Source organism: Hippopotamus amphibius, chromosome 3 (genome assembly GCF_030028045.1).
Source record: "Hippopotamus amphibius kiboko isolate mHipAmp2 chromosome 3, mHipAmp2.hap2, whole genome shotgun sequence".
Taxonomy (NCBI): Eukaryota; Metazoa; Chordata; class Mammalia; order Artiodactyla; family Hippopotamidae; genus Hippopotamus; species Hippopotamus amphibius.
In genome coordinates this window covers 124509555-124529844 of record NC_080188.1, presented here as the reverse complement: position 1 = coordinate 124529844, position 20290 = coordinate 124509555, and positions in this window count along the sequence as shown.

Genomic DNA, 20290 nt, shown 5'->3' with positions numbered 1-20290 from the left:
AGAGGCAGGGGGTGGCTGTGGCTCACTCTGGGGACAAGGACACTGGTAGCAGAAGTTCTGGGAGGTACTCATTGGCATGAGCCCTCCTGGAGTCCACCATTAGCCCCACCAAAGAGCCTGTAGTCTCCGGTGCTGGGTTGCCTCAGGCCAAACAACTGACAGGGAGGGAACTCAGGTCCACCCATCAGCAAAGTGGACTAAAGGTTTACTGAGCTCTGTCCACCAGAGCAACACCCAGATCTACCCCCCACCAGTCCCTCCCATCAGGAAGCATGCACGAGCCTCTTAGATAACCTCATCCACCAGGGGGCAGACAGCAGTAGCAAGAAGAACTATAATTGTGCAGCCTGAGGAATGAAAACCACAGCCACAGAAAGACATAATGAAAGAGCAGAGGATTTGTATGGGATGAAGTAACAAGACAAACCCCCAGAAAAACAACTAAATGAAGTGGAAATAGGCAACCTCCCCCCTCAAATATAATTCAGAATAATGATAGTGAAGATGATCCAGGACCTCGGAAAAAGACTGGATGCAAAGATGGAAAAGATGTAAGAAGTGTTTAACAGAGACTTAGAAGAATTAAAGAGCAAACAAACAGATAAGCAATACAGTAACTGAAATAAAAAATGCACTAGAAGGAATGAATAGCAGAATAACTGAGGCAGAAAAACGGATAAGTGACCTGGAAGACAGAACGGTGGAAATCACGGCAGTGGAACAGAATGAAGAAAAAAGAATAAAAAGAAATGAAGACACCTTCTCCCTTTTTTTCCTAATGTGTCTGGCTAATGGTTTATCAATTTTGTTTATCTTCTCAAAGAACCAGCTTTTAGGTTTATTGACTTTTGCTGTTGTTTCCTTCATTTCTTTTTCACTTATTTCTGATATGATCTTTATGGTTTCTTTCCTTCTGCCAACTTTGCGGTTCTTTTTTCCTCTTTCTCTAGTTGTTTAATAGATCTCTTAATTGTTTAATAGTGTATTGTTTAGTCTCCATGTGTTTGTATTTTTTACATTTTTTCCCCTGTAATTGATATCTAGTCTCATAGTGTTTTGGTCAGAAAAGATGCTGGATAAGATTTCAATTTTTTTACATTTACCAAGGCTTGATTTGTGATCCAAGATGTACTCTACCCTAGAGAATGTTCCATGTGCACTTGAGAAGAAAGTGTACTCTGTAGTTTTTGTTTTTTGTGTTTTTTCTTTAGTTTTTTATTTTCATTATGTAGTTTTCAGATGGAAAGTCCTATAAATATTAAGTCCATCTGCCTTATGTGTCTTTTAAAGCTTGTGTTTCCTTATTTTCTGTTTTGATGATCTGTCCATTAGTGTGAGTAGGGTGTTAAACTCTCCTACTATTATTGTATTGCTATTGATTTCCCCTCTTATGGCTATTAGCATTGGCCTTATGTATTGAGGTGCTCCTATGTTGGGTGCATAGATATTTACAATTGTTATATCTCTTCTTGGATTGATCCCTTGATCATTAGGTAGTGTTCCTTCCTTGTCTACTGTAATACAATTTACTTTAAAGTCTAATTTGTCTGATATGAGTATTGTTACTCCAGCCTTCTTTTGACTTTTATTTGCATGGAATGTCTTTTTCTATCCCCTCACTTTTGGTGTGTATGAGTCCCTAGGTCTGAAGTGGGTCTCTTGTAGACAGCACATATATCGGTCTTGTTTCTGTATCCATTCAGCCAGTCTGTGTCTTTTGACTGGAAAATTTAATCCATTTCCATTTAAAGTAATTACTGATATGTATGTTCCTATTACCATTTTCTTAATTGTTTTGGGTTTGTTTTTGTTTCTCTTGTGTTTCCTGCCTAGAGAAGTTCCTTGACCAATTGTTGTAAAGCTGGTTTGGTGCTGCTGAATGCTCTTAAATTTTGCTTCTCTGTAAAGCATTTCATTTCTCCATTGAATCTCAATGTGATTCTTTCTGGGTAGAGTATTCTTGGCTGTAGGTTTTTCCTTTTCAACACTTTAAATATACCCTGCCACTGCCTTCTGGCCTGCAGAGTTCCTGCAGAAAGATCAGCTGATAACTTTATGGGGGTTCCCTCGTATGTTATTTGTTGCTTTTCTCTTGCTGTTTTTAATATTTTTTCTTGTGTTTAATTTTTGTTAGTTTGATTACTATGTGTCTTGGTGTGTTTCTCCTTGGGTTTATTCTGTATGGGACTCTCTGCACTTCTTGGACTTGATTAACTATTTCCTTGCCCATGTTGGGGAAGTTTTCAACTATAATCTTTTGAAATATTTTCTCAGACCCTTTCTTTTTTTCTCCTTCTTCTGGGATGCCTATAATTTGAATGTTGGTGCACTTAATGTTGTCCCTGATGTCTCTGAGACCCTCTTCCATCCTTTTCATTCTTTATTCTTTCTTCTGCTCTGTGGCAGTTATTTCCACCATTCTATCTTCCAGCTCACGTATTGGTTCTTCTCCCTCAGTTATTCTGCTATTGATTCCTTCTAGAGTATTTTTAACTTCAGTTATTGTGTTCTGCACAACTGCTTGTTTTCTCTTTATTTTTTGTAAGAACTTGTTAAATGTTTCTTGTATTTTCTCTATTTTGTTTGCAAGATTTTTGATCATCTTTACATCATTACTCTGAATTTTTTTTCAGGCAATTTGCCTATTTCTTCTTCATTTATTTGGTCTTGTTCCTTTGCCTGAAAGAATGTTTCTCTGTTTTCTCATTTAGTCTAATTTACAGTATTTGAGGCCTCATTTCTCTAGACTGCTGAGTCTCAGTTCCTCTTGCTTTTGTTCTCTGCCCCCTGTGTGTAGTTTGTCCACTGTCTTGAGTAGGCTTCCTGATGTGAGGGACTTGTGCCTGCATTCTAGTAGGTGGAGCTGAGTCTTTTCCCTCTGATGAGCAGGGCTGTGTCAGGTGGTGTGTTTTGGGGTGTCTGTGAGCTTATTATGACTTTAGGTAGTTTGTGTGCTAATGGGTGGGTTTGTGTTCCTCTCTTATTTGTTGTTTGGTCTGAGGCATCCAGAACTGGGAGCTGCAGGTCATCAGGTGGAACTGGGACTTGGACTCTGATAGAGGCCTCTGTGAGAGCTCTTAGTGATTAATCTCCTCTGTGGCTGGGGATTCTCTAGTGGTCCAGAATCCTGGACATGATTCTCCCACCCCAGAGCCTCAGGCCCAACTTCTGGTCAAGGAATCAAGAGCATGCATGTCCCTTGTCCTGGCAAAAGGGTAATAAAAAAGACTAACCAGGCACCACACTAATGGTAAAAAGTTAAATAAAACAAATACTGAAAGAAGGAAACACATATAGACACAAGAGAAACAAAAACAGGACCAAATAAAACATAAAGCACTTGAAAAAGCAGACCAAAGAACCCCAGAACAAAATCAGTCAATTAAAAAGAAAACCACAAAAACTCAAAACAAGCAAACAAACATATTAAAAAAAACCCCAAAACCAATCCAGAGTGCCAGCTAAAGACTGATGTAAAGAAACAAAACAAACCGACAAGAAAGATAACACTATAATAATAAATTTTTAAAAAATAAATACTAAAAAAAGAGAAAGAGGAAAGAAGACAGAATAACAAAAGAGAAACATAGAAATGGAAATATTAAAAAAATTAAAAATAGAAAAGAGAAAGAAACAGAGAAAAAAGTAAAGAAACAAATGACAAACAAACCTCAGAGAAATGGTGAAAACAAAATCAAACAATAAATATAGAAAGAAGGACCCAATATAACAAAGGGTGAGAGAACAACCAGATAAACTGAAGAACCCCAAAATGAAATCAAACCATTAGAATTAGAATTGAGAAAAAGACAAAACCTAAAAAGAAAAACCAAGGCAGTCAGAACTTCCCTGGTGGTGCAGTGGTCAAGAATCCGCCTGCCAGTGCAGAGTTCACGGGTTCAATATCTGGTCCTGGAAGATCCCACATGCCATGGAGCAACTAACCCCACACACCACAACTACTGAGCCTGGGTGCTGCAACAACTGAAGCCCGTGCAACTAGATCCTGTGCTGTGCAACAAGAGAAGCCACCGCAATGAGAAGACCATGCACCGCAACAAAGAGTAGCCCCTGTTCACCACAACTAGAGAAAACACCATGCAGCAATGAAGACCCAGGGCAGCCAATAATTGAATTAAATAAATAAATAAAACAAAGCAGTGTGTCCACTGAAGATTAAAGCAGGGAAACAGAACGGACTAATAATAATGTTTAAAAATAAAGTAAGATAAAATAAAATAAAATAAAATAAAATAAAATAAAATAGGATAAAACACGGAACAACAGAAAGGCAAACTATAAATGGAAATACAAGAAGAAAAAGAAAAAAATAAAAAATATTAAAGAAAAAGAAGAAAAAAAGATAAGGGAAAAGAACACAGCACAACAGAAAAGCCAACCAGAAATAATAGAAACATATTAAAAATAAAAATAAAACAGATAAAAACTATAAGACACGAAAATCCCATGAAACTAGAAAAAAGAAAAAAAAAGGCAGAACCAACAACAGAATGAATCAAAGCAATAGAATTACTAATAATTTGTATCAATCATAATACTAGTTATTCTAAAATGTTATACCCAATTTTCCTCCTAACTGCATTGTACTCAAATTTTTAACCATGCTATTTTAAGTTTTATCCTGATGCTTTTACAAAATAAAGATTTTGAAGAAGACTGACAAAAAGAAACTTTTTAACAAATATAAGTTTCTGATAGCCTTAAGGTAGTATCACTGGACTGTGTGACAAATGACAGAACTAATAGAAAACCTGATTATTTCATCCAGATCAACAGGGATTAATGGGACTAACTAAACTGGTAAATATGATTTATAATTTTATGACATTGGGACATATACTGGCTTTAATCCTCGTTTTTCAGAAAAAAAACCTTTTCTCTTACGCTGTGACCTACAAGTTGAGAATGTATACCTTTGTAAACAAAGATGAAACATTTATCTTTTTCTCTCTACCTGATCATGCCAGAATTTGGTGTTTCCAGCTGGCTCTCCTGTGGACTTGCTATTATGCTGATCATTGTTTTAACTTGTTCTTTGTTTCCAAATTGTTAGTGCTTTGTGTCTCCCTGCTGCACTATGCCCTTGTCAATGTTACTAGCTGCATTACTTATATCCTGTCTATTTTATAGGACTGTTGTCTCCTACAGCACGTAGTATGTAAGCAGGCCTCCAACAAAGCTTCTAAGGCTAAACATCTTTAGGAAATAGACTGAAATAATTGTAGTGATGTGATTCTAGGTATGGGAAGAAGAAACAAGGGAAAATGTCTCCTGGATCATAATTGCACAGAGAATCCAGAGAATCTTTAATTATCAATAGGGCCTAATCCAAAAATTAACACCTGTAGTGGCATACCAAGGATGTTCACCTGAAGTGGGATGAGCCTCCCAGCACCGTGGGACAAAATTTGGTCATGAAAATGTCTTCCAAATATTGGTCAAATTCCTGACCAAGAGGAGAGGATCAGTCATCAGCAATTGCAGCCCTTCAACATGAGCCAGAGAACCCTGAGGAAACTCAGAATGTAAAAAAAGAAAAACAGGATACAGGCCTCAGATAGCTATGGTACATATCAAAAAAAAAAAAAAAAAAAAAAAAGATTTCAGTGAGCCCAGACCCTTGCATCTTCCCATACATAGAAAAATGCTAAATTCCTTAACTTGAGATGCAGCCTCCTGAGCTTGAAGCCCTCAAATTTCTGATAACTCTCAACTTTTAGGTTGTGAATATTTTTAAATCTGCAGGTGGAAAGTAGACAATTCCAAAGTGGAACAAAAGACAAATTTCAACATTTGGAACACTGACACTGATGGTGACACTGACTGACGGGACAGTTAGAATGTTGTCACCTCCTTTTCCACAAGCTTGTGGAATGGACATTGACAGTGCGGAATTGTAACAGGGAAGAGGTAAATCGCACTGCATGTTGGATCTATTTCTTTGTCTCTAACTTTTGCTTTTCATTGTTGTAATCATACACAATGGCCTGCCTCAGGGAACCCTACCCATCTGTGAAATTAATATATCCTTTCCCCAAGGCTAGTCATTCCAGGAAATGTTTTGTAAGACTGATAATCTTTTTCACTTTATTTCCCCACCTCTCCCTCTCTGATGCTATAAAAGAAGAAAACTAGCATCCAGACCCAGATAAGAAGGTTTTTTGGAGACACTGGCCTGCCGAGTTTTCAAATAAAGTCATATTCCTGGCTTCAAAAAAAAAAAAAATAATACTTCTTTTTCCTTGGGGTCTCATCTGTAAGTGTCCTTGTACACACCTTGAGCCATAGGCCACCTCCGCCTCCCCAAGAGGCCCTCCTCTGCCTCTGGGTTGGGCTCTAGACATGCTGTGGGTCCTGTGGGGTCCACTGAGGCTCTGATCTGGCCCAATTCCTGCATGTGCTTGCCCTCAAAGTCCACAGCTGCCAGAGCTAGACCTTTTCCACTTGTGGGAACATTCATTGTCTACTCAGATATTCCAAAGATACAGGGTCTACTTCGCTGGTCACAGGGATTTATTCTTCAGCTTGTACAGCTGATGGAAAGATTTCCATTCTTCTTCTTTAGTCCTCCTGTCCCTGGTGTTCAACTTTGGTTTTATCCCTACTTCTGCATGTGGTCCGCCCACAAGAGTATAGTCCTGAGGCTGCCTTGGAGCTCCTGGGTCAGCCTTAGTGAGGGCTTCCTTTATTGTTTGTCTGAGGTGCTAATGTGTGGGAAGAGATAGGGTATGATAGTGACTCCTCCCCCTGCATCTGAGTCAGCAGTAGCACCTTGCTTGGATTGTGGGAGCCCTGGGAGTGACACCAAATGTTCATGGAAGCCTGCAGCCACAGGTGTAAGCGATATGGCCCTAGTGATGGCCAGCCCTGGCCAGTCACTTATTGGCACTCAGCTGCAGGCACACAAGGGCACCCCTTGAGGCATTTTCTATCACTCATTGACTGGTACATGGCAGCCAGCCCTGGAGATAGCTTCCTTTATTGTTTGTCTGCAGGCACTGGTGTGTGGGGAGAGAGAGGCTACAACAGTGGCTCCTCTTCCTGCGTGTGACTCAGCAGTAGCTCTCTGCTTGGCTTGCAGGAGCCCCAGTGGCAGCACCATGCAAAGGATCTTGAGAGACTAAAACCAGCAACTATATGCCAATAAAATGGACAACCTAGAAGAAACGGAAAAATTCTTAGAAAAGTACTACCTTACAAGACTGAACCAGGAAGAAATAGAAAATATGAACAGACCAATCACAAGTGCTGAAATTAAAACTGGGATTAAAAACCTTCCAACAAACAAAAGCCTAGGGCCAGATGGCTTCACAGGTGAATTCTCTCAAACATTTAGGGACGAGCTAACCCCTATCCTTTTCAAACTCTTTCAAAATATAGCAGAAGGAGGAACACTCCCAAACTCATTCTATGAGGACATTATCAGCATGATACCAAAAGCAGACAAAGATGTCACAAAAAAAGACAATTACAGGCCAATATTACTGATGAATATAGATGCAAAAATACTCAACAAAATACTAGCAAACAGAATCCAACAACACATTAAAAAGATCATACACCATGATCAAGTGGGCTTTATCCCAGAAATGCAGGGATTCTTCAACATACACAAATCAATCAATGTGATACATCATATTAAAAAATCACATGGATCATATGGACACAAACCATATGATCATCTCAATACATGCAGAAAAAGCTTTTGACAGAATTCAACACTCATTCATGATAAAAACTCTGCAGAAAATGGGTATAGATGGAAACTGCCTGAACATAATAAAAGCCATATATGACAAATCCACAGCAAACATCATTCTCAAGGTGAAAAACAGCAAGCATTCCCTCTAAGAACAGGAACAAGACAAGGGTGTCCACGCTCACCACAATTATTCAACACAGTTTTGGAAATTTGAGCCACAGAAATCAGAGAAGAAAATGAAATAAAAGGAATCCAAATTGGAAAAGAAGAAATGAAATTGTCACTCTTTGCAGATGACTTATTATACAGAGAAAATCCTAAAGATGCTACCAGAAAAGTACTTGAGCTAATCGATCAATTTAGTAAAGTAGCAGGATACAAAATTGATGCACAGAAATCTCTTGCATTCCTATACACTAACAATGAAAGATCACAAAGAGAAATTAAAGAAACAATCCCATTTACTAACACATCAAAAAGAATAAAGTATCTAGGGATAAACCTACCAAAGGAGGCCAAAGACCTGTACTCCAAAAACTATACAACACTGATGAAAGAAATCAAAGATGATACAAAGAGATGGAAAGATACACCATATTGTTGGATTGCAAGAATCAATAGTGTCAAAATGACTATACTACTCAAGGCAATCTACAGATTCAACACAATCCCTATGAAACTACTAACAGCATTTTTCACAGAACTAGAAGAAGAAATTTTACAATTTGCATGGACATGCAAAAGACTCTGACTAGTCAAAGCAATCTTGAGAAGGAAAAATGGAGCTAGGGGAAACAGGCTCTCTGACTTCAGACTATACTACAAGGCTACAGTGATCAAGACAGTATTGTAGTGGCACAGAAACAGAAATCTAGATCAATGGAACAGGATAGAGAGCCCAGATATAAACCCACGCACATATGGGCACCTTATTTTGACAAAGGAGGCAAGAATATACAATGGAGAAAAGACAACCTCTTCTAAAAATCGTGTTGGGAAATTGGACAGCTACATGTAAAACAATGAAATTGGAACACTTCCTAACATCACACACAAAAATAAACTCAAAATGGATTAAAGATCTAAATGTAAGGCCAGACACTGTAAAAGTCTTAGAGGAAAACATAGGTAGAACACTCTATTACATACCTCAAAGCAAGATTCTTTTTGACCCACCTCCTAGAATAATGGAAATAAAAATAAATAAATAAAAGAATGGGACCTAATGAATCCTAAAAGCTTTTGCATAGCAAAAGGAACCATAAACAAGACAAAAAGAGAGCCCTCAGGTTGGGAGAAAATATTTGCAAACGAATCGACGGACAAAGGATTAATCTCCAAAGTATACAATGAACCCATGCGGCTCAATATCACAAAAACAACCCAATTCAAAAATGGGTGGAAGACCTAAATAGATATTACTCCAAAGAAGACATAGATATGGCTAACAAACACATGAAAAGATGCACAACATCACTAATCATTAGAGAAATGCAAATCAAAGTCACAATGAGGTATCCCCTCACACTGGTGAGAATAGCCATCATCATCAAAAGATCTAGAAACAATAAATACTGGAGAGGGTGCGGAGAAAGGGGAAACCTCCTACACTGTTGGTGGAAATGTAAATTGATATGGCCATTATGGAGAACAGTATGGCGGTTCCTTAAAACACTAAGAATAGAACCCTCATGTGACCCAGTAATTCCTCTCCTTGGCATAAACCCTGAGAAAACCATAATTCAAAAAGATACATGTACCATAATGTTCACTGCAGCACTATGATAGCCAGAACATGGAAGCAACCTACATGCCCATCAACAGGTGAATGGGTAAAGAAGATGTGGCACATATATACAATGGAATATTACTTAGACATAAAAAGGAATGAAATTGAGTTATTTGTAGTGAGGTGGATGGACCTAGAGTCTGTCATACAGAGTGAAATAGAAAAACAAATACCATATGCTAACACATGCATATGGAATTAAAAAAAATCTGCAAACAATAAATGCTGGAGAGGGTGCGGAGAAAAGGGAAACTTTCTACACTGTTGGTGGGAATGTAAATTTGTAGAGCCACGATGGAGAACAGTATGGAGGTTCTTTAAAAAACTAAACATAGAACTACCACATGATCCAGCAGTCCTAATCCTGGGTATATATCTGGAGAAAACCATACTTCAAAAAGATACACACACCACAATGTTCATTGCAGCACCATTTACAGTAGCCAAGACATGAAAGTGAACTAAATGTACATCGACAGAGAAATGGATAAAAAAGATGTGGTACATATATATAATGGAATATTCCCCAGCCACAAAAAAGGATGAAATAATGCCATTTACAGCTATATGGATGGACCTAGAGATTCTCATGCTAAGTGAAGTAATCAGACAAAGAAAGACAAATATCATATGATATCATTCATATGTGAAATCCAATTGTTAAAAATGATACAAATGAACTTATTGATGAAACAGAAACAGACTCACAGATTTCAAAAACAAACTTACAGCTACCAAGGGAAATTTTGGGGGAATGGATAAATTAAGAGTTTGGGATTAACACCCACAGATTACTATATTTAAAATATATTACCAACAAGAACCTACTGTATAGCACAGGGAACTCTACTCAATACTCTGTAATAATCTACTAGGGTAAAGGATCTGAAAATGAATAAATACATGTATGTTTATATGTATGTGTATAAACCAATTGCCTTGTTGTACACATGAAACTGATACAACTTTGTAAATCAACTATACTTCAATTTTTTAAAAAAGAAGTAAAATAAATAAATAAATACACAAATACATAAATATATAAATAAATAAATAAAAAGAAATGAAGACAACGTAAGAGACCTCTGAGACAAGTTATACACACCAACGTTCAAATTTTAAGGGTCCCAGAAGGAGATGAGAGAGAGAAAGAACCAGAGAAAATACCTGAAGTGTTTACAAGAGAAAACTTTGCAGACATCCCTGGTGGTGCAGTGGTTAAGAATGTGTCTGCCAATGTAGGGAACATGGGTTCAATCCCTGTGCTGGGAAGATCCACTATGCTGCGAAGCAACTAAGGCCATAAGCCACAGCTGCTGATCCTGTGTGTCACAATTAATGAGGCCCATGTGCCTAGACACCGTGCTCCGCAACGAGAAGCCACCACAACGAGAAGCCAGCACACTGCAAAAAAGTAGCCTGCTCGCCACAACCAGAGAAAGCCCATGCACAGCAACAAAGACCCAATGCAGTTAATAAAAAAGAAAAAAAAAGGAAAGAAAGAAAAAAGAAAAAGGAAAAAAACTTCTCTAACATGGGAAAGGAAATAGCCATCCAAGTCCAGGAAGTGCAGAGAGTCCCAGGCAGGATAAACCCAAGGAGAAACACGCCAAGGTACATACTAATCAAACTGACAAAAATTAAAGAAAAAGAAAATTATTAAAACAAGGGGAAAATGACAAATATCTTACAAGGAACGCCCATAAGGTCTCAGTAGAAATGCTGCAAGCCAGAAGGGAGTGGCACAATATTTTTAAACTGATGAAAGGGAAGAACCTACAACCAAGAATACTCTACCCAGCAAGGAGCTTATTCAGGTTTGATGGAGAAATCAAAAGCTTCACAGACACAGAAAAACTAAGAGAATTCAGCACCACCAAGCCAGCCCTACAACAAATGTGAACTATTCTAAATGGGAAACACAGGAGAAGAAAAAGACCTACAAAAGCAAACCCAAAACAATTAAGAAAATGGTACTAGGAACATACATATTGATAATTACCTTAAATGTGAATGGGTTCAACGTGCCAACCAAGAAACACAGACTGGCTGAATGGATACAAAAACAGGACCTGTATATATGCTGTCTACAAGAGACCCACTTGAGACCTAGGGACACATAGAGACCGAAAGTGAGGGGATGGAAAAAGATATTATGTGGAAATGGAAATCAAAAGAAAGCTGGAATAACAATACTTATAACAGATAAAATAGACTTTAAAATAAAGAATGTTGCAAAAGACAAGGAAGGACACTGCATAATGATCAAGGGATCAATTCAAGAAGAAGATATAACAATTATAAATAAATATGCACCCAATATCAGGCCTCCTCAATACAGAAGGCAAATGCTAACAACTATAAAAGAGGAAATCGACAGTAACACAATGCTAGTGGGTGACTTTAACACCCCACTTACACCAATGAACAGATCATCCAGAGAGAAAATTAATAAGGAAGCACAAGCTTTACATGACACAATAGATCAGATAGATTTAATTGATATTTATAGGACATTTCATCCCAAAACAGCAGATTACACTTTCCTCTCAAGTGCACAGGGAATATCCTCCAGCATAGATCACATCCTGGGTCAAAAATCAAGCCTTGATAAATGTAAGAGAATTGAAATTGTAGAAAGCCTCTTTTGTGACCAAAATGCTATGAGATTAGAAATCAAATACAGGGAAAACACCATAAAAAACCCCACAAAAATATGGAGGCTAAACTCTACTAAATAACCAAGAGATCACTGAAGAAGTCAAAGAGGAAGTCAAAAAAATAGAGACATTTGGAGACAAATGACAACAAAAACATGATGATCCAAAACCTGTGGGATGCAGCAAAAGCAGTTCTAACAGGGAAGTTTATAGTAATACAATCCTGCCTCAGGAAACGAAAAATCCTAAATAAATGACTAATCTTACACTTAAAGAAACAAGAGAAAGAAGAAGAAACAACACCCAAAGTTAGTAGAAGGAAAAATCATAAAGATCAGAGCAGAAATAAAGGAAATAGAAACAAAGAAAACAGTATCAAAGGTCAATGAAACTAAAAGCTGTTTTATGAGAAGATAAACAAAATTGATAAACCCTTAGCCAGACTCTTCAAGAAAAAGAAGCAGAGGACTCAAATCAATAATATTAGAAATGAAACAAGACAACTTACAATGGACACCACAGAAATACAAAGCATCATAAGACACTACAACAAACAACTATATGCCAACAAAATGAACAACCTGGAAGAAATGGACAAATTCTTAGAATGGTATAAACTTCCAAGACTGAAGCAGGAAGAAATAGAAAATATGAACAGACCAATCACAAGTTATGAAATTGAAACTGTAACCAAAAATCTTCCAACAAACAAAAGTCCAGGGCCAGATGGCTTCACAGGTGAATTCTATCAAACATTTAGAGGAGAGCGAACACCCATCCTTCTCAAACTCTTCCAAAAAATTTCAAAAGAAGCAGCACTCCCAAACTCATTCTACAAGGCCACCATCACCCTGATACCAAAACCAGACAAAGATACCACAGAAAAAGAAAATTACAGACCAATATTGATGAATTTAGATGCAAAATTCCTCAACAAATACTAGCAAACAGAATCCGGCAGCACATTAAAAGGATCATAAACCATGATCAAGCGGGATTTACCCCAGGGATGCGAGGATTCCTCAATATACACAAATCAATCAATGTGATACACCATATTAACAAATTGAAGAAGCAAAACCATATGATCATCTTAATAGATGCAGAAGAAGCTTTTGAAAACTTCAACACTCATTTATGATAAAAACTCTCCAGAAAGTGGGCATAGAGGGAACCTACCTCAACATAATAAAGGCCATAGGCGACAAACCCACTGCAAAGGTCATTCTCAAGGGTGAAAAACTGAAGCATTCCATCTAAGATCAGGAAGAATACAAGGATGTCCACTCTCTCCACTATTTTCAACATAGTTTTGGAAGTCCTTGCCATAGCAATCAGAGAAGAAAAAGAAATAAAAGAAATCCAAATTGGAAAAGAAGAAAAACTGTCACTGTTTGCAGATGACATGATACTATATATAGAAACTCCTAAAGATGCCACCAGAAAACTATTAGAGCTAATCAATGAGTTTGGTAAATTTGCAGGATGTGAAATTAACACACAGAAATGTCTTGCATTCCTATATGCTAACAATAAAAGATCAGAAAGAGAAATTAAGCAAACAGTCCCATTCACCATTGCAACAAAAAGAATAAAATACCTAGGAATAAACCTACCTACAGAGATAAAAGACCTGTACTCAGAAAACTGATGAAAGAAATCAGAGATGACACAAACAGATGGAGAGATACACCATGTTCTTGGATTGGAAGAATCAATATTGTGAAAATGACTATACTACCCAAAGCAATCTACAGATTCAATGCAATTCCTATCAAATTACCAATGCATTTTTTACAGAACCAGAACAAAAAAATCCTAAAATCTGTATGGAGACACTAAAGACCTCGAATAGAAAAAGCAATCTTGAGGGGGAAAAAAAAAACTGAGCTGGAGAAATCAGACTCCCTGACTTCAGACTATACTACAAAGCTTCAGTAATCAAGACAATATAGTAGTGGCATAACAACAGAAATATAGATCAATGGAACAGGATAGAAAGGGCAGAGATAAACTCACGCACCTATGGTCAACTAATCTATGATAAAGGAGGCAAGGATAAACAATGGAGAAAAGATATTCTCTTCAATAAGTGATGTTGGGAAAATGTGACAGCTACATGTAAAAGAATGAAATTGGAACACTCTCTAACACCATACACAAAAATAAACTCAAAATGGATTAAAGATCTAAATGGAAGGCCAGACACTCTAAAACTCTTAAAGGGAAACATAGGAAGAACACTCTTTGACATATATCACAGCAAGATCTTTTTTGACTGCCCTCTCACAGTTATGAGAATAAAAACAAAAATTAACAAATGGCACCTAATGACACTGAAATGCTTTTCCACAGCAAAGGAAACTATAAACAAGACAAAAAGACAATCCTCAGAATGGGAGAAAATATTTGCAAACAAACCAACAGACAAAGGATTAATCTCCAAAATATATAAACAGCTCATGCAGCTCAATATCAAAAAAACAAAACAAAACAAAACAAACAACCCAACCCAAAAATGGGCAGAAGACCTAAATAGACATCTCTCCAAAGAAGACATACAGATGGCAAACACATGAAAAGATGCTAAACATGCCTAATTATTAGAGAAATGCAAATCAAAATTCCAATGAGGTACCACCTCACCCTGGTTAGAATGGGCCTCATCAGAAAAGCTACAAACAATAAATGCTGGAGAGGGTGTGGAGAAAAGGGAATGCTCTTGCACTGTTGGTGGGAATGTAAATTGATACAGCCACTATGGAGAACAGTAGGGAGTTTCCTTACAAAACTAAAAACAGAATTACCATATGACCCAGCAATCCCACTACTGGGCATATACCCAGAGAAATCATAATTCAAAAAGACACATGCGTCAAGGGAGGGAGGGAATACGGGGATATGTGTATAAAAACAGATGATTGAACTTGGTGTACCCCCCCAAAAATAATAAATAAATAAAATTAAAAAAAAAAAAAGACACATGCACCCCAATGTTCATTGCAGCACTATTTACTATAGCCAGGTCACAGAAACAACCTAAATGTACACTGACAGATGAATGATAAAGAAGATGTGGTACATATATGCAGTGCAATATTACTCAGCCATAAAAGGTAATGAAGGGGGGTCATTTGTAGAGATGTGGATGGACCTAAAGACTGTCATAGAGAGTGAAGTCAGAAAGAGAAAAACAAATATCATATATTAATACATGTATGTGGAATCCAGAAAAATGGTACAGATCAACCAGTTTGCAAGGCAGAAATAGAGATACAGATGTAGAGAACAAACATATGAACAGCAAGGGAGGAAAGCGTAGGGGGAGGGGAGTGTGGTGTGGGGAGTTTGGGGTGGGATAAATTGGGAGATTGGGATTGGCATATATACAATAATAGTGTAAAACAGACCACTAATAAGAAAAAAATCAAATTGTACACTTTAAATATATGCAGTTTATTATGTCAATTGTACCTCAATAAAACACTTTTTAAAAGAAAATCAATCAATCAATCAATCAATCAATCAATCAGCCTTCAGCTTAGAGATATATTCTTTGGTAAACTAAGCTCACTATCATGTTCTGATGAACTGATTAATTTGTCCCTTTGTGGAAATAGAATAGCATACACCTCTACTTACTGTAGAATGGGGCTTTTCCTGTATCATTTGAGTTGCAATTTCTTATAAACCCTCTCTTGTTTTGAAAATGTGCCAAGTGACAGGGTGTAGTAGAAATGTCTGAAACAGAACCTGTTTGTAAATGATCCACACTGTGTCAACCTGTCAGCAGAGAGAGCTGGGCCTTCAGACCTTGTGAGCTCGGTTCCAAATCCTGGCTCCACGGCATCTCAACAGAGACCTGGAAGAAGGCGTCTAATTTCAAACCATTTTCCCTTTCCTTGGATAAATACCCAGAAAGGGATTTGCTGGATCACATGGTAGTTTTAGTTTTAATTTTTTGAGGAACCTTCATGATGGTTTCCATACAGGCTGCGCCAATTTACATTCCCACCCGCAGTGGAGGCGGGTTGTCTTTGCTCCACATCCTCACCAACACTTGTTATTTCCTGCCTTTTTGAAAATAGCCATGAGGTGATACCCCATGGTAGGTTTGATTTGCATTGCCCTGATGGTGACTGCTGTTGAGCCTCTTTTCACGTACCTGTTGGCCATCCGTATAACTTTCTTCTATCTTCTTCAATTGGATGATTAACATTAATTTGTACCTTTTTCTTTCTTCAAGTAAGAATTCATGCTACAAAAAAATAGAATTTATCATCCAGTTCTAAATATTTTCTAGTTTTCATCGTGTTTTCTTTTTCAACTCATAATTTACCTAACAATATGTTCTAAAATTTCTAAAAGGATAGAGTTTTTCTAGCTATCTCTTTATTATTGATTTCTAACTTAATTGCATTATGGTTAGAAGAGATGGTCTCTATGTCACCAGTCCACTGAATTTGGTTGAGACTTGCTTCAAGGCCGAGAACATGGTCAGTTTTCATGAGCATTCCTTTGTGTGTGGTCAGAAAGAATCTGTATTCACAATTGTACTATGTCTGTTCATTAAATCAGCTTCTTGGTAAAAATTTCACATTTTCTGTATCTTTACTGACTTTTGTGCCTCCTTGATTTATCAGTTCCTGAGAGAGGTGTATTTAGATTTCCCACTATCATGGTGAATTTTTCCTTTCCTGTTTACAATAGGCCAAAAGTCTCACTATCTATTCTAGGATTTTTATTAGGTGCAAACAAGTTAGAATTTTTACACCTTCCCAGTGAGTTGAAACTTTCATCAGAAATTTATTGGAGCATTTTTCAACACGAGCAACTAATTTTCTGAGTTTCCAGACACCAGCTGGGTGTTCAACAATTCAGTTCAATTTTGACACCAACGATCAGGAGTTGGCACAGACCTCAGAGCTTAAGTGCTCAGCCCCCTAAGACTGCCCTCCTTGGCCGTCATATGCCTTTCACCATTTGCAAGTCCCCGGCCACCTGTGCTTCTGTCAATGTCTTAAAAATCAGGGGTTCCCACAACCTCTCCTAAGATTCAAGAATTTGCTACAACAGCTTACAGAACTCAGGAAGGCACTTTATGTTTCCCAGTTTATGATAACAGATACAACTCAGGAACAACCAAATGGAAGACATGCATAGGGCAAAGTGTGGGGGCAGAGGGAAGCAAGGAGCTTCCACACCCTCATCAGGCACCTACTCTCCCGACACCTCGACATGTTCACCACCCAGGAAGCTCATCAAGTCTCCTTGTTCAAGAGTTTGTATAGAACTTAGTCTTCAGTGCCCCTGCCCCTCACCTCCCCTTCTTAGAGATCAGGAGCCTGAAAGTTCCAACCCTCTAATTCCTTCCTCTTACTGATGACCAGCCCCATCCTAAGGCTATCTTAGGGTCCCCACCCTAAGTCACCTCATTAGGACAAACAGGTTGACCAAAAGGTGCTCCTTAGGAATAGCAAAAAAGATGCCTATCACTTGGGAATTTCCAAGGGTTTTAGGAGCTCTGGCCAAGAACCAAGGACAAAGACCAAATATATTTCTTATTATGTCACATTTTTTATCTTCTTTCTGTCTAGTAATCATTTTTGGCTTAAGGCCTGTATTTTCTAAGGTCAATAGAGTAATACCAGCTTTTAGTTCATTAGTATTAACAAATTTACCAGTTTTTAATTAGTATTTTCCTATCATATCTCTCTTCTTTTAATTTTAAAAATTTATTATGTAATTTGTTGAATTAGTTTCAAAGTCCTATTTTATTTAAATGTTCAAGTTCAAATTTCAGATATTTTAAAAATGTTTGCTATGTACATTTTTTACTGTACAGAAAGAGTGGAAAGACTAGGACATCGGCCAACCATATAGTCATTGCATATACTAAAAACTTATTGTTTTGTCATACTTGCTTTATCTGCATCTGTGTTTAAATTAGGTCATGTGTTTTACATACACCTCATATCATTTATACATTAATAAAATGAATTATTCCTTAATACTCTTGAATACCCAGTGCATATTCACATTTCCCCAATTATCCCAAATTACTTTTATAGTTGTTTTTCACATTTAGTTGTTTTGTCTCCAACATGACTTTTAGTCTAGGATAATTTATACCCTGAATTTTTCTCCTTGCTAACATTAACTTTTTAAAAATTTATTATTTTTTAAGTTAATTTATTTACTTATTGGCTGTGTTGCGTCTTCATTGCTGAGAACGGCCTTTCTCTAGTTGCAGAGAGGGGGAGCTTCTCTTGTGGAGCACAGGCTCTAGGCACGTGGGCTTCAGTAATTGCGGCCCACGAGCTCAATAGTTGTGGGTCACAGGCTCTAGAGCACAGGCTCAGTAGTTGTGGAGCACCAGCTTAGCTGCTCCGTGGCCTGTGGGATCTCCCCAGACCAGGGATGGAACCTGTGTTCCCTTCAGTGACAGGCAGATTCTTAACCACTGTGCCCCCAGGGAATTCCCAATAACATTAACTTCTCAAAGACACCAGACAAGTTATCATTTAAAATGTCCATGTTTTTAACTTCAGTCTTTGCGTCCTTATATTTCAGTTGCATCTGCTGTAAACAGTATTCCCTGGATTAGTTGTCTAATCCAGTGTAATGTTTGTCTTTGACTTGGCAAGCTTAGTCCATTCATAATTACGGTCATTAGCAATATACTTGGAACTAGTTCTTCCATCTTATCTGGCTATTTCTACACTTTCCAATTTTTTAATTTATGTTTCTTTAACTTTTAATGGAACTGGGTGTTTTTGCTTTGCTTTCTTGTGTTTGTTTTTCCTCATTCCTCTTTTTTCTACATGATCAGTTTCCAAGTTTATATACCATGTGTCCACATCACCTTATGCTGTGTGAGAGTCGGGGCTTCAAGTAACCCACCTTTTAAAGTTGCCGCATGTTCCTTGGGTTTGAGGAGCTTGAGAACTGGCATCAGAGGTTATATCAATAGAACTGAAACAAAACAAAAAATGAAACAAACAAACAAACAAAAAAAAAAAAAAAAAAGGAAGAAAGGAAGCTACACTGGGAGAAAACTACTCTTACAGCAACACTGGGACGTGAATGGGCACAAGTTTATTCTGGACCAGATGTGGGCGAGGCAGGAGGGTGCTGGCCAGGAGCTATTTGTAAGTTCTGTCTAGAATTCCAACAGACAGATGGTACCCAGACAACCAGGACTGACTAAGGAAACACTCGCAACCAGATGGAGGAGAAGACTTGCCCTTGCAGGCAAGAACTTTGGCCCCTGCAGGGTACTTCTGAGGAAACTACAAAAGCCCCTTTCAGGAAAATGGTCAGTTTCCACATCTGCCAAGCCCAGGGAGTAACCACCGGAGAGCTAAAGGGACCAACCATGAATTGTTGTGTCTTCTCCCCTAATTCCTCCCCAGGGGGTTCATTCAGCAGCACTGAAGTCAGTCATGGGACCAGCGATTCCTCCTACCCTCTGACGTCTGACGCAATCTTATACCATGTGACCTGGCCCCACTGGGCAGAGCTGATTGGCTTTTGGGGCCACCTGACCCAGTGGCAGCCAATCAATTGGTGGGATGAGCTACGTGTGGTGAGCTGAGCCAATCAGATTCTCTCTGGGATGCTGGCGCTGGGAGCACCTCGGAGGCCTTGGGGGAGGGATGAAGCTGAGCAGATGTGGGAAGAGAAGCCCCAGGAGCGGGTGTTGGATCAGCAACTTGGTGGGTTGTGACAAGCCCAAGTGGAGAGGACAGGAGAGTGCTGCGGGGTGGCAGCGATAAGGCAGAGGAAAGCTGTGAGGAGCAGGGGAGGTTTACAAGATTGGCAAGAGCATTTACTGCTTCCTTGTGGCTGAGGTTTGGTTCGGTTTGAACCCCACTGGACGTCTACAGACTCCCGCTGCTGAGTCCTGGGGGCCAGCCTGGGTCTAGTTCCAGGCCAAGGGTCCTGGGTGTCCAATGGTTCTTGTTCTCACCCATCAGTCAGGTCTGTGTGTCTCCCTTGCTGCCCACCTGTATCCTCACCACTAGAGACACCCATTACTTGAGATAACCGGAGCTGGACTCTGTGTCCTGCTCAGAAAGAACGCAGCCCTCAAAGAGAAAGTGAGAGGAAATCACC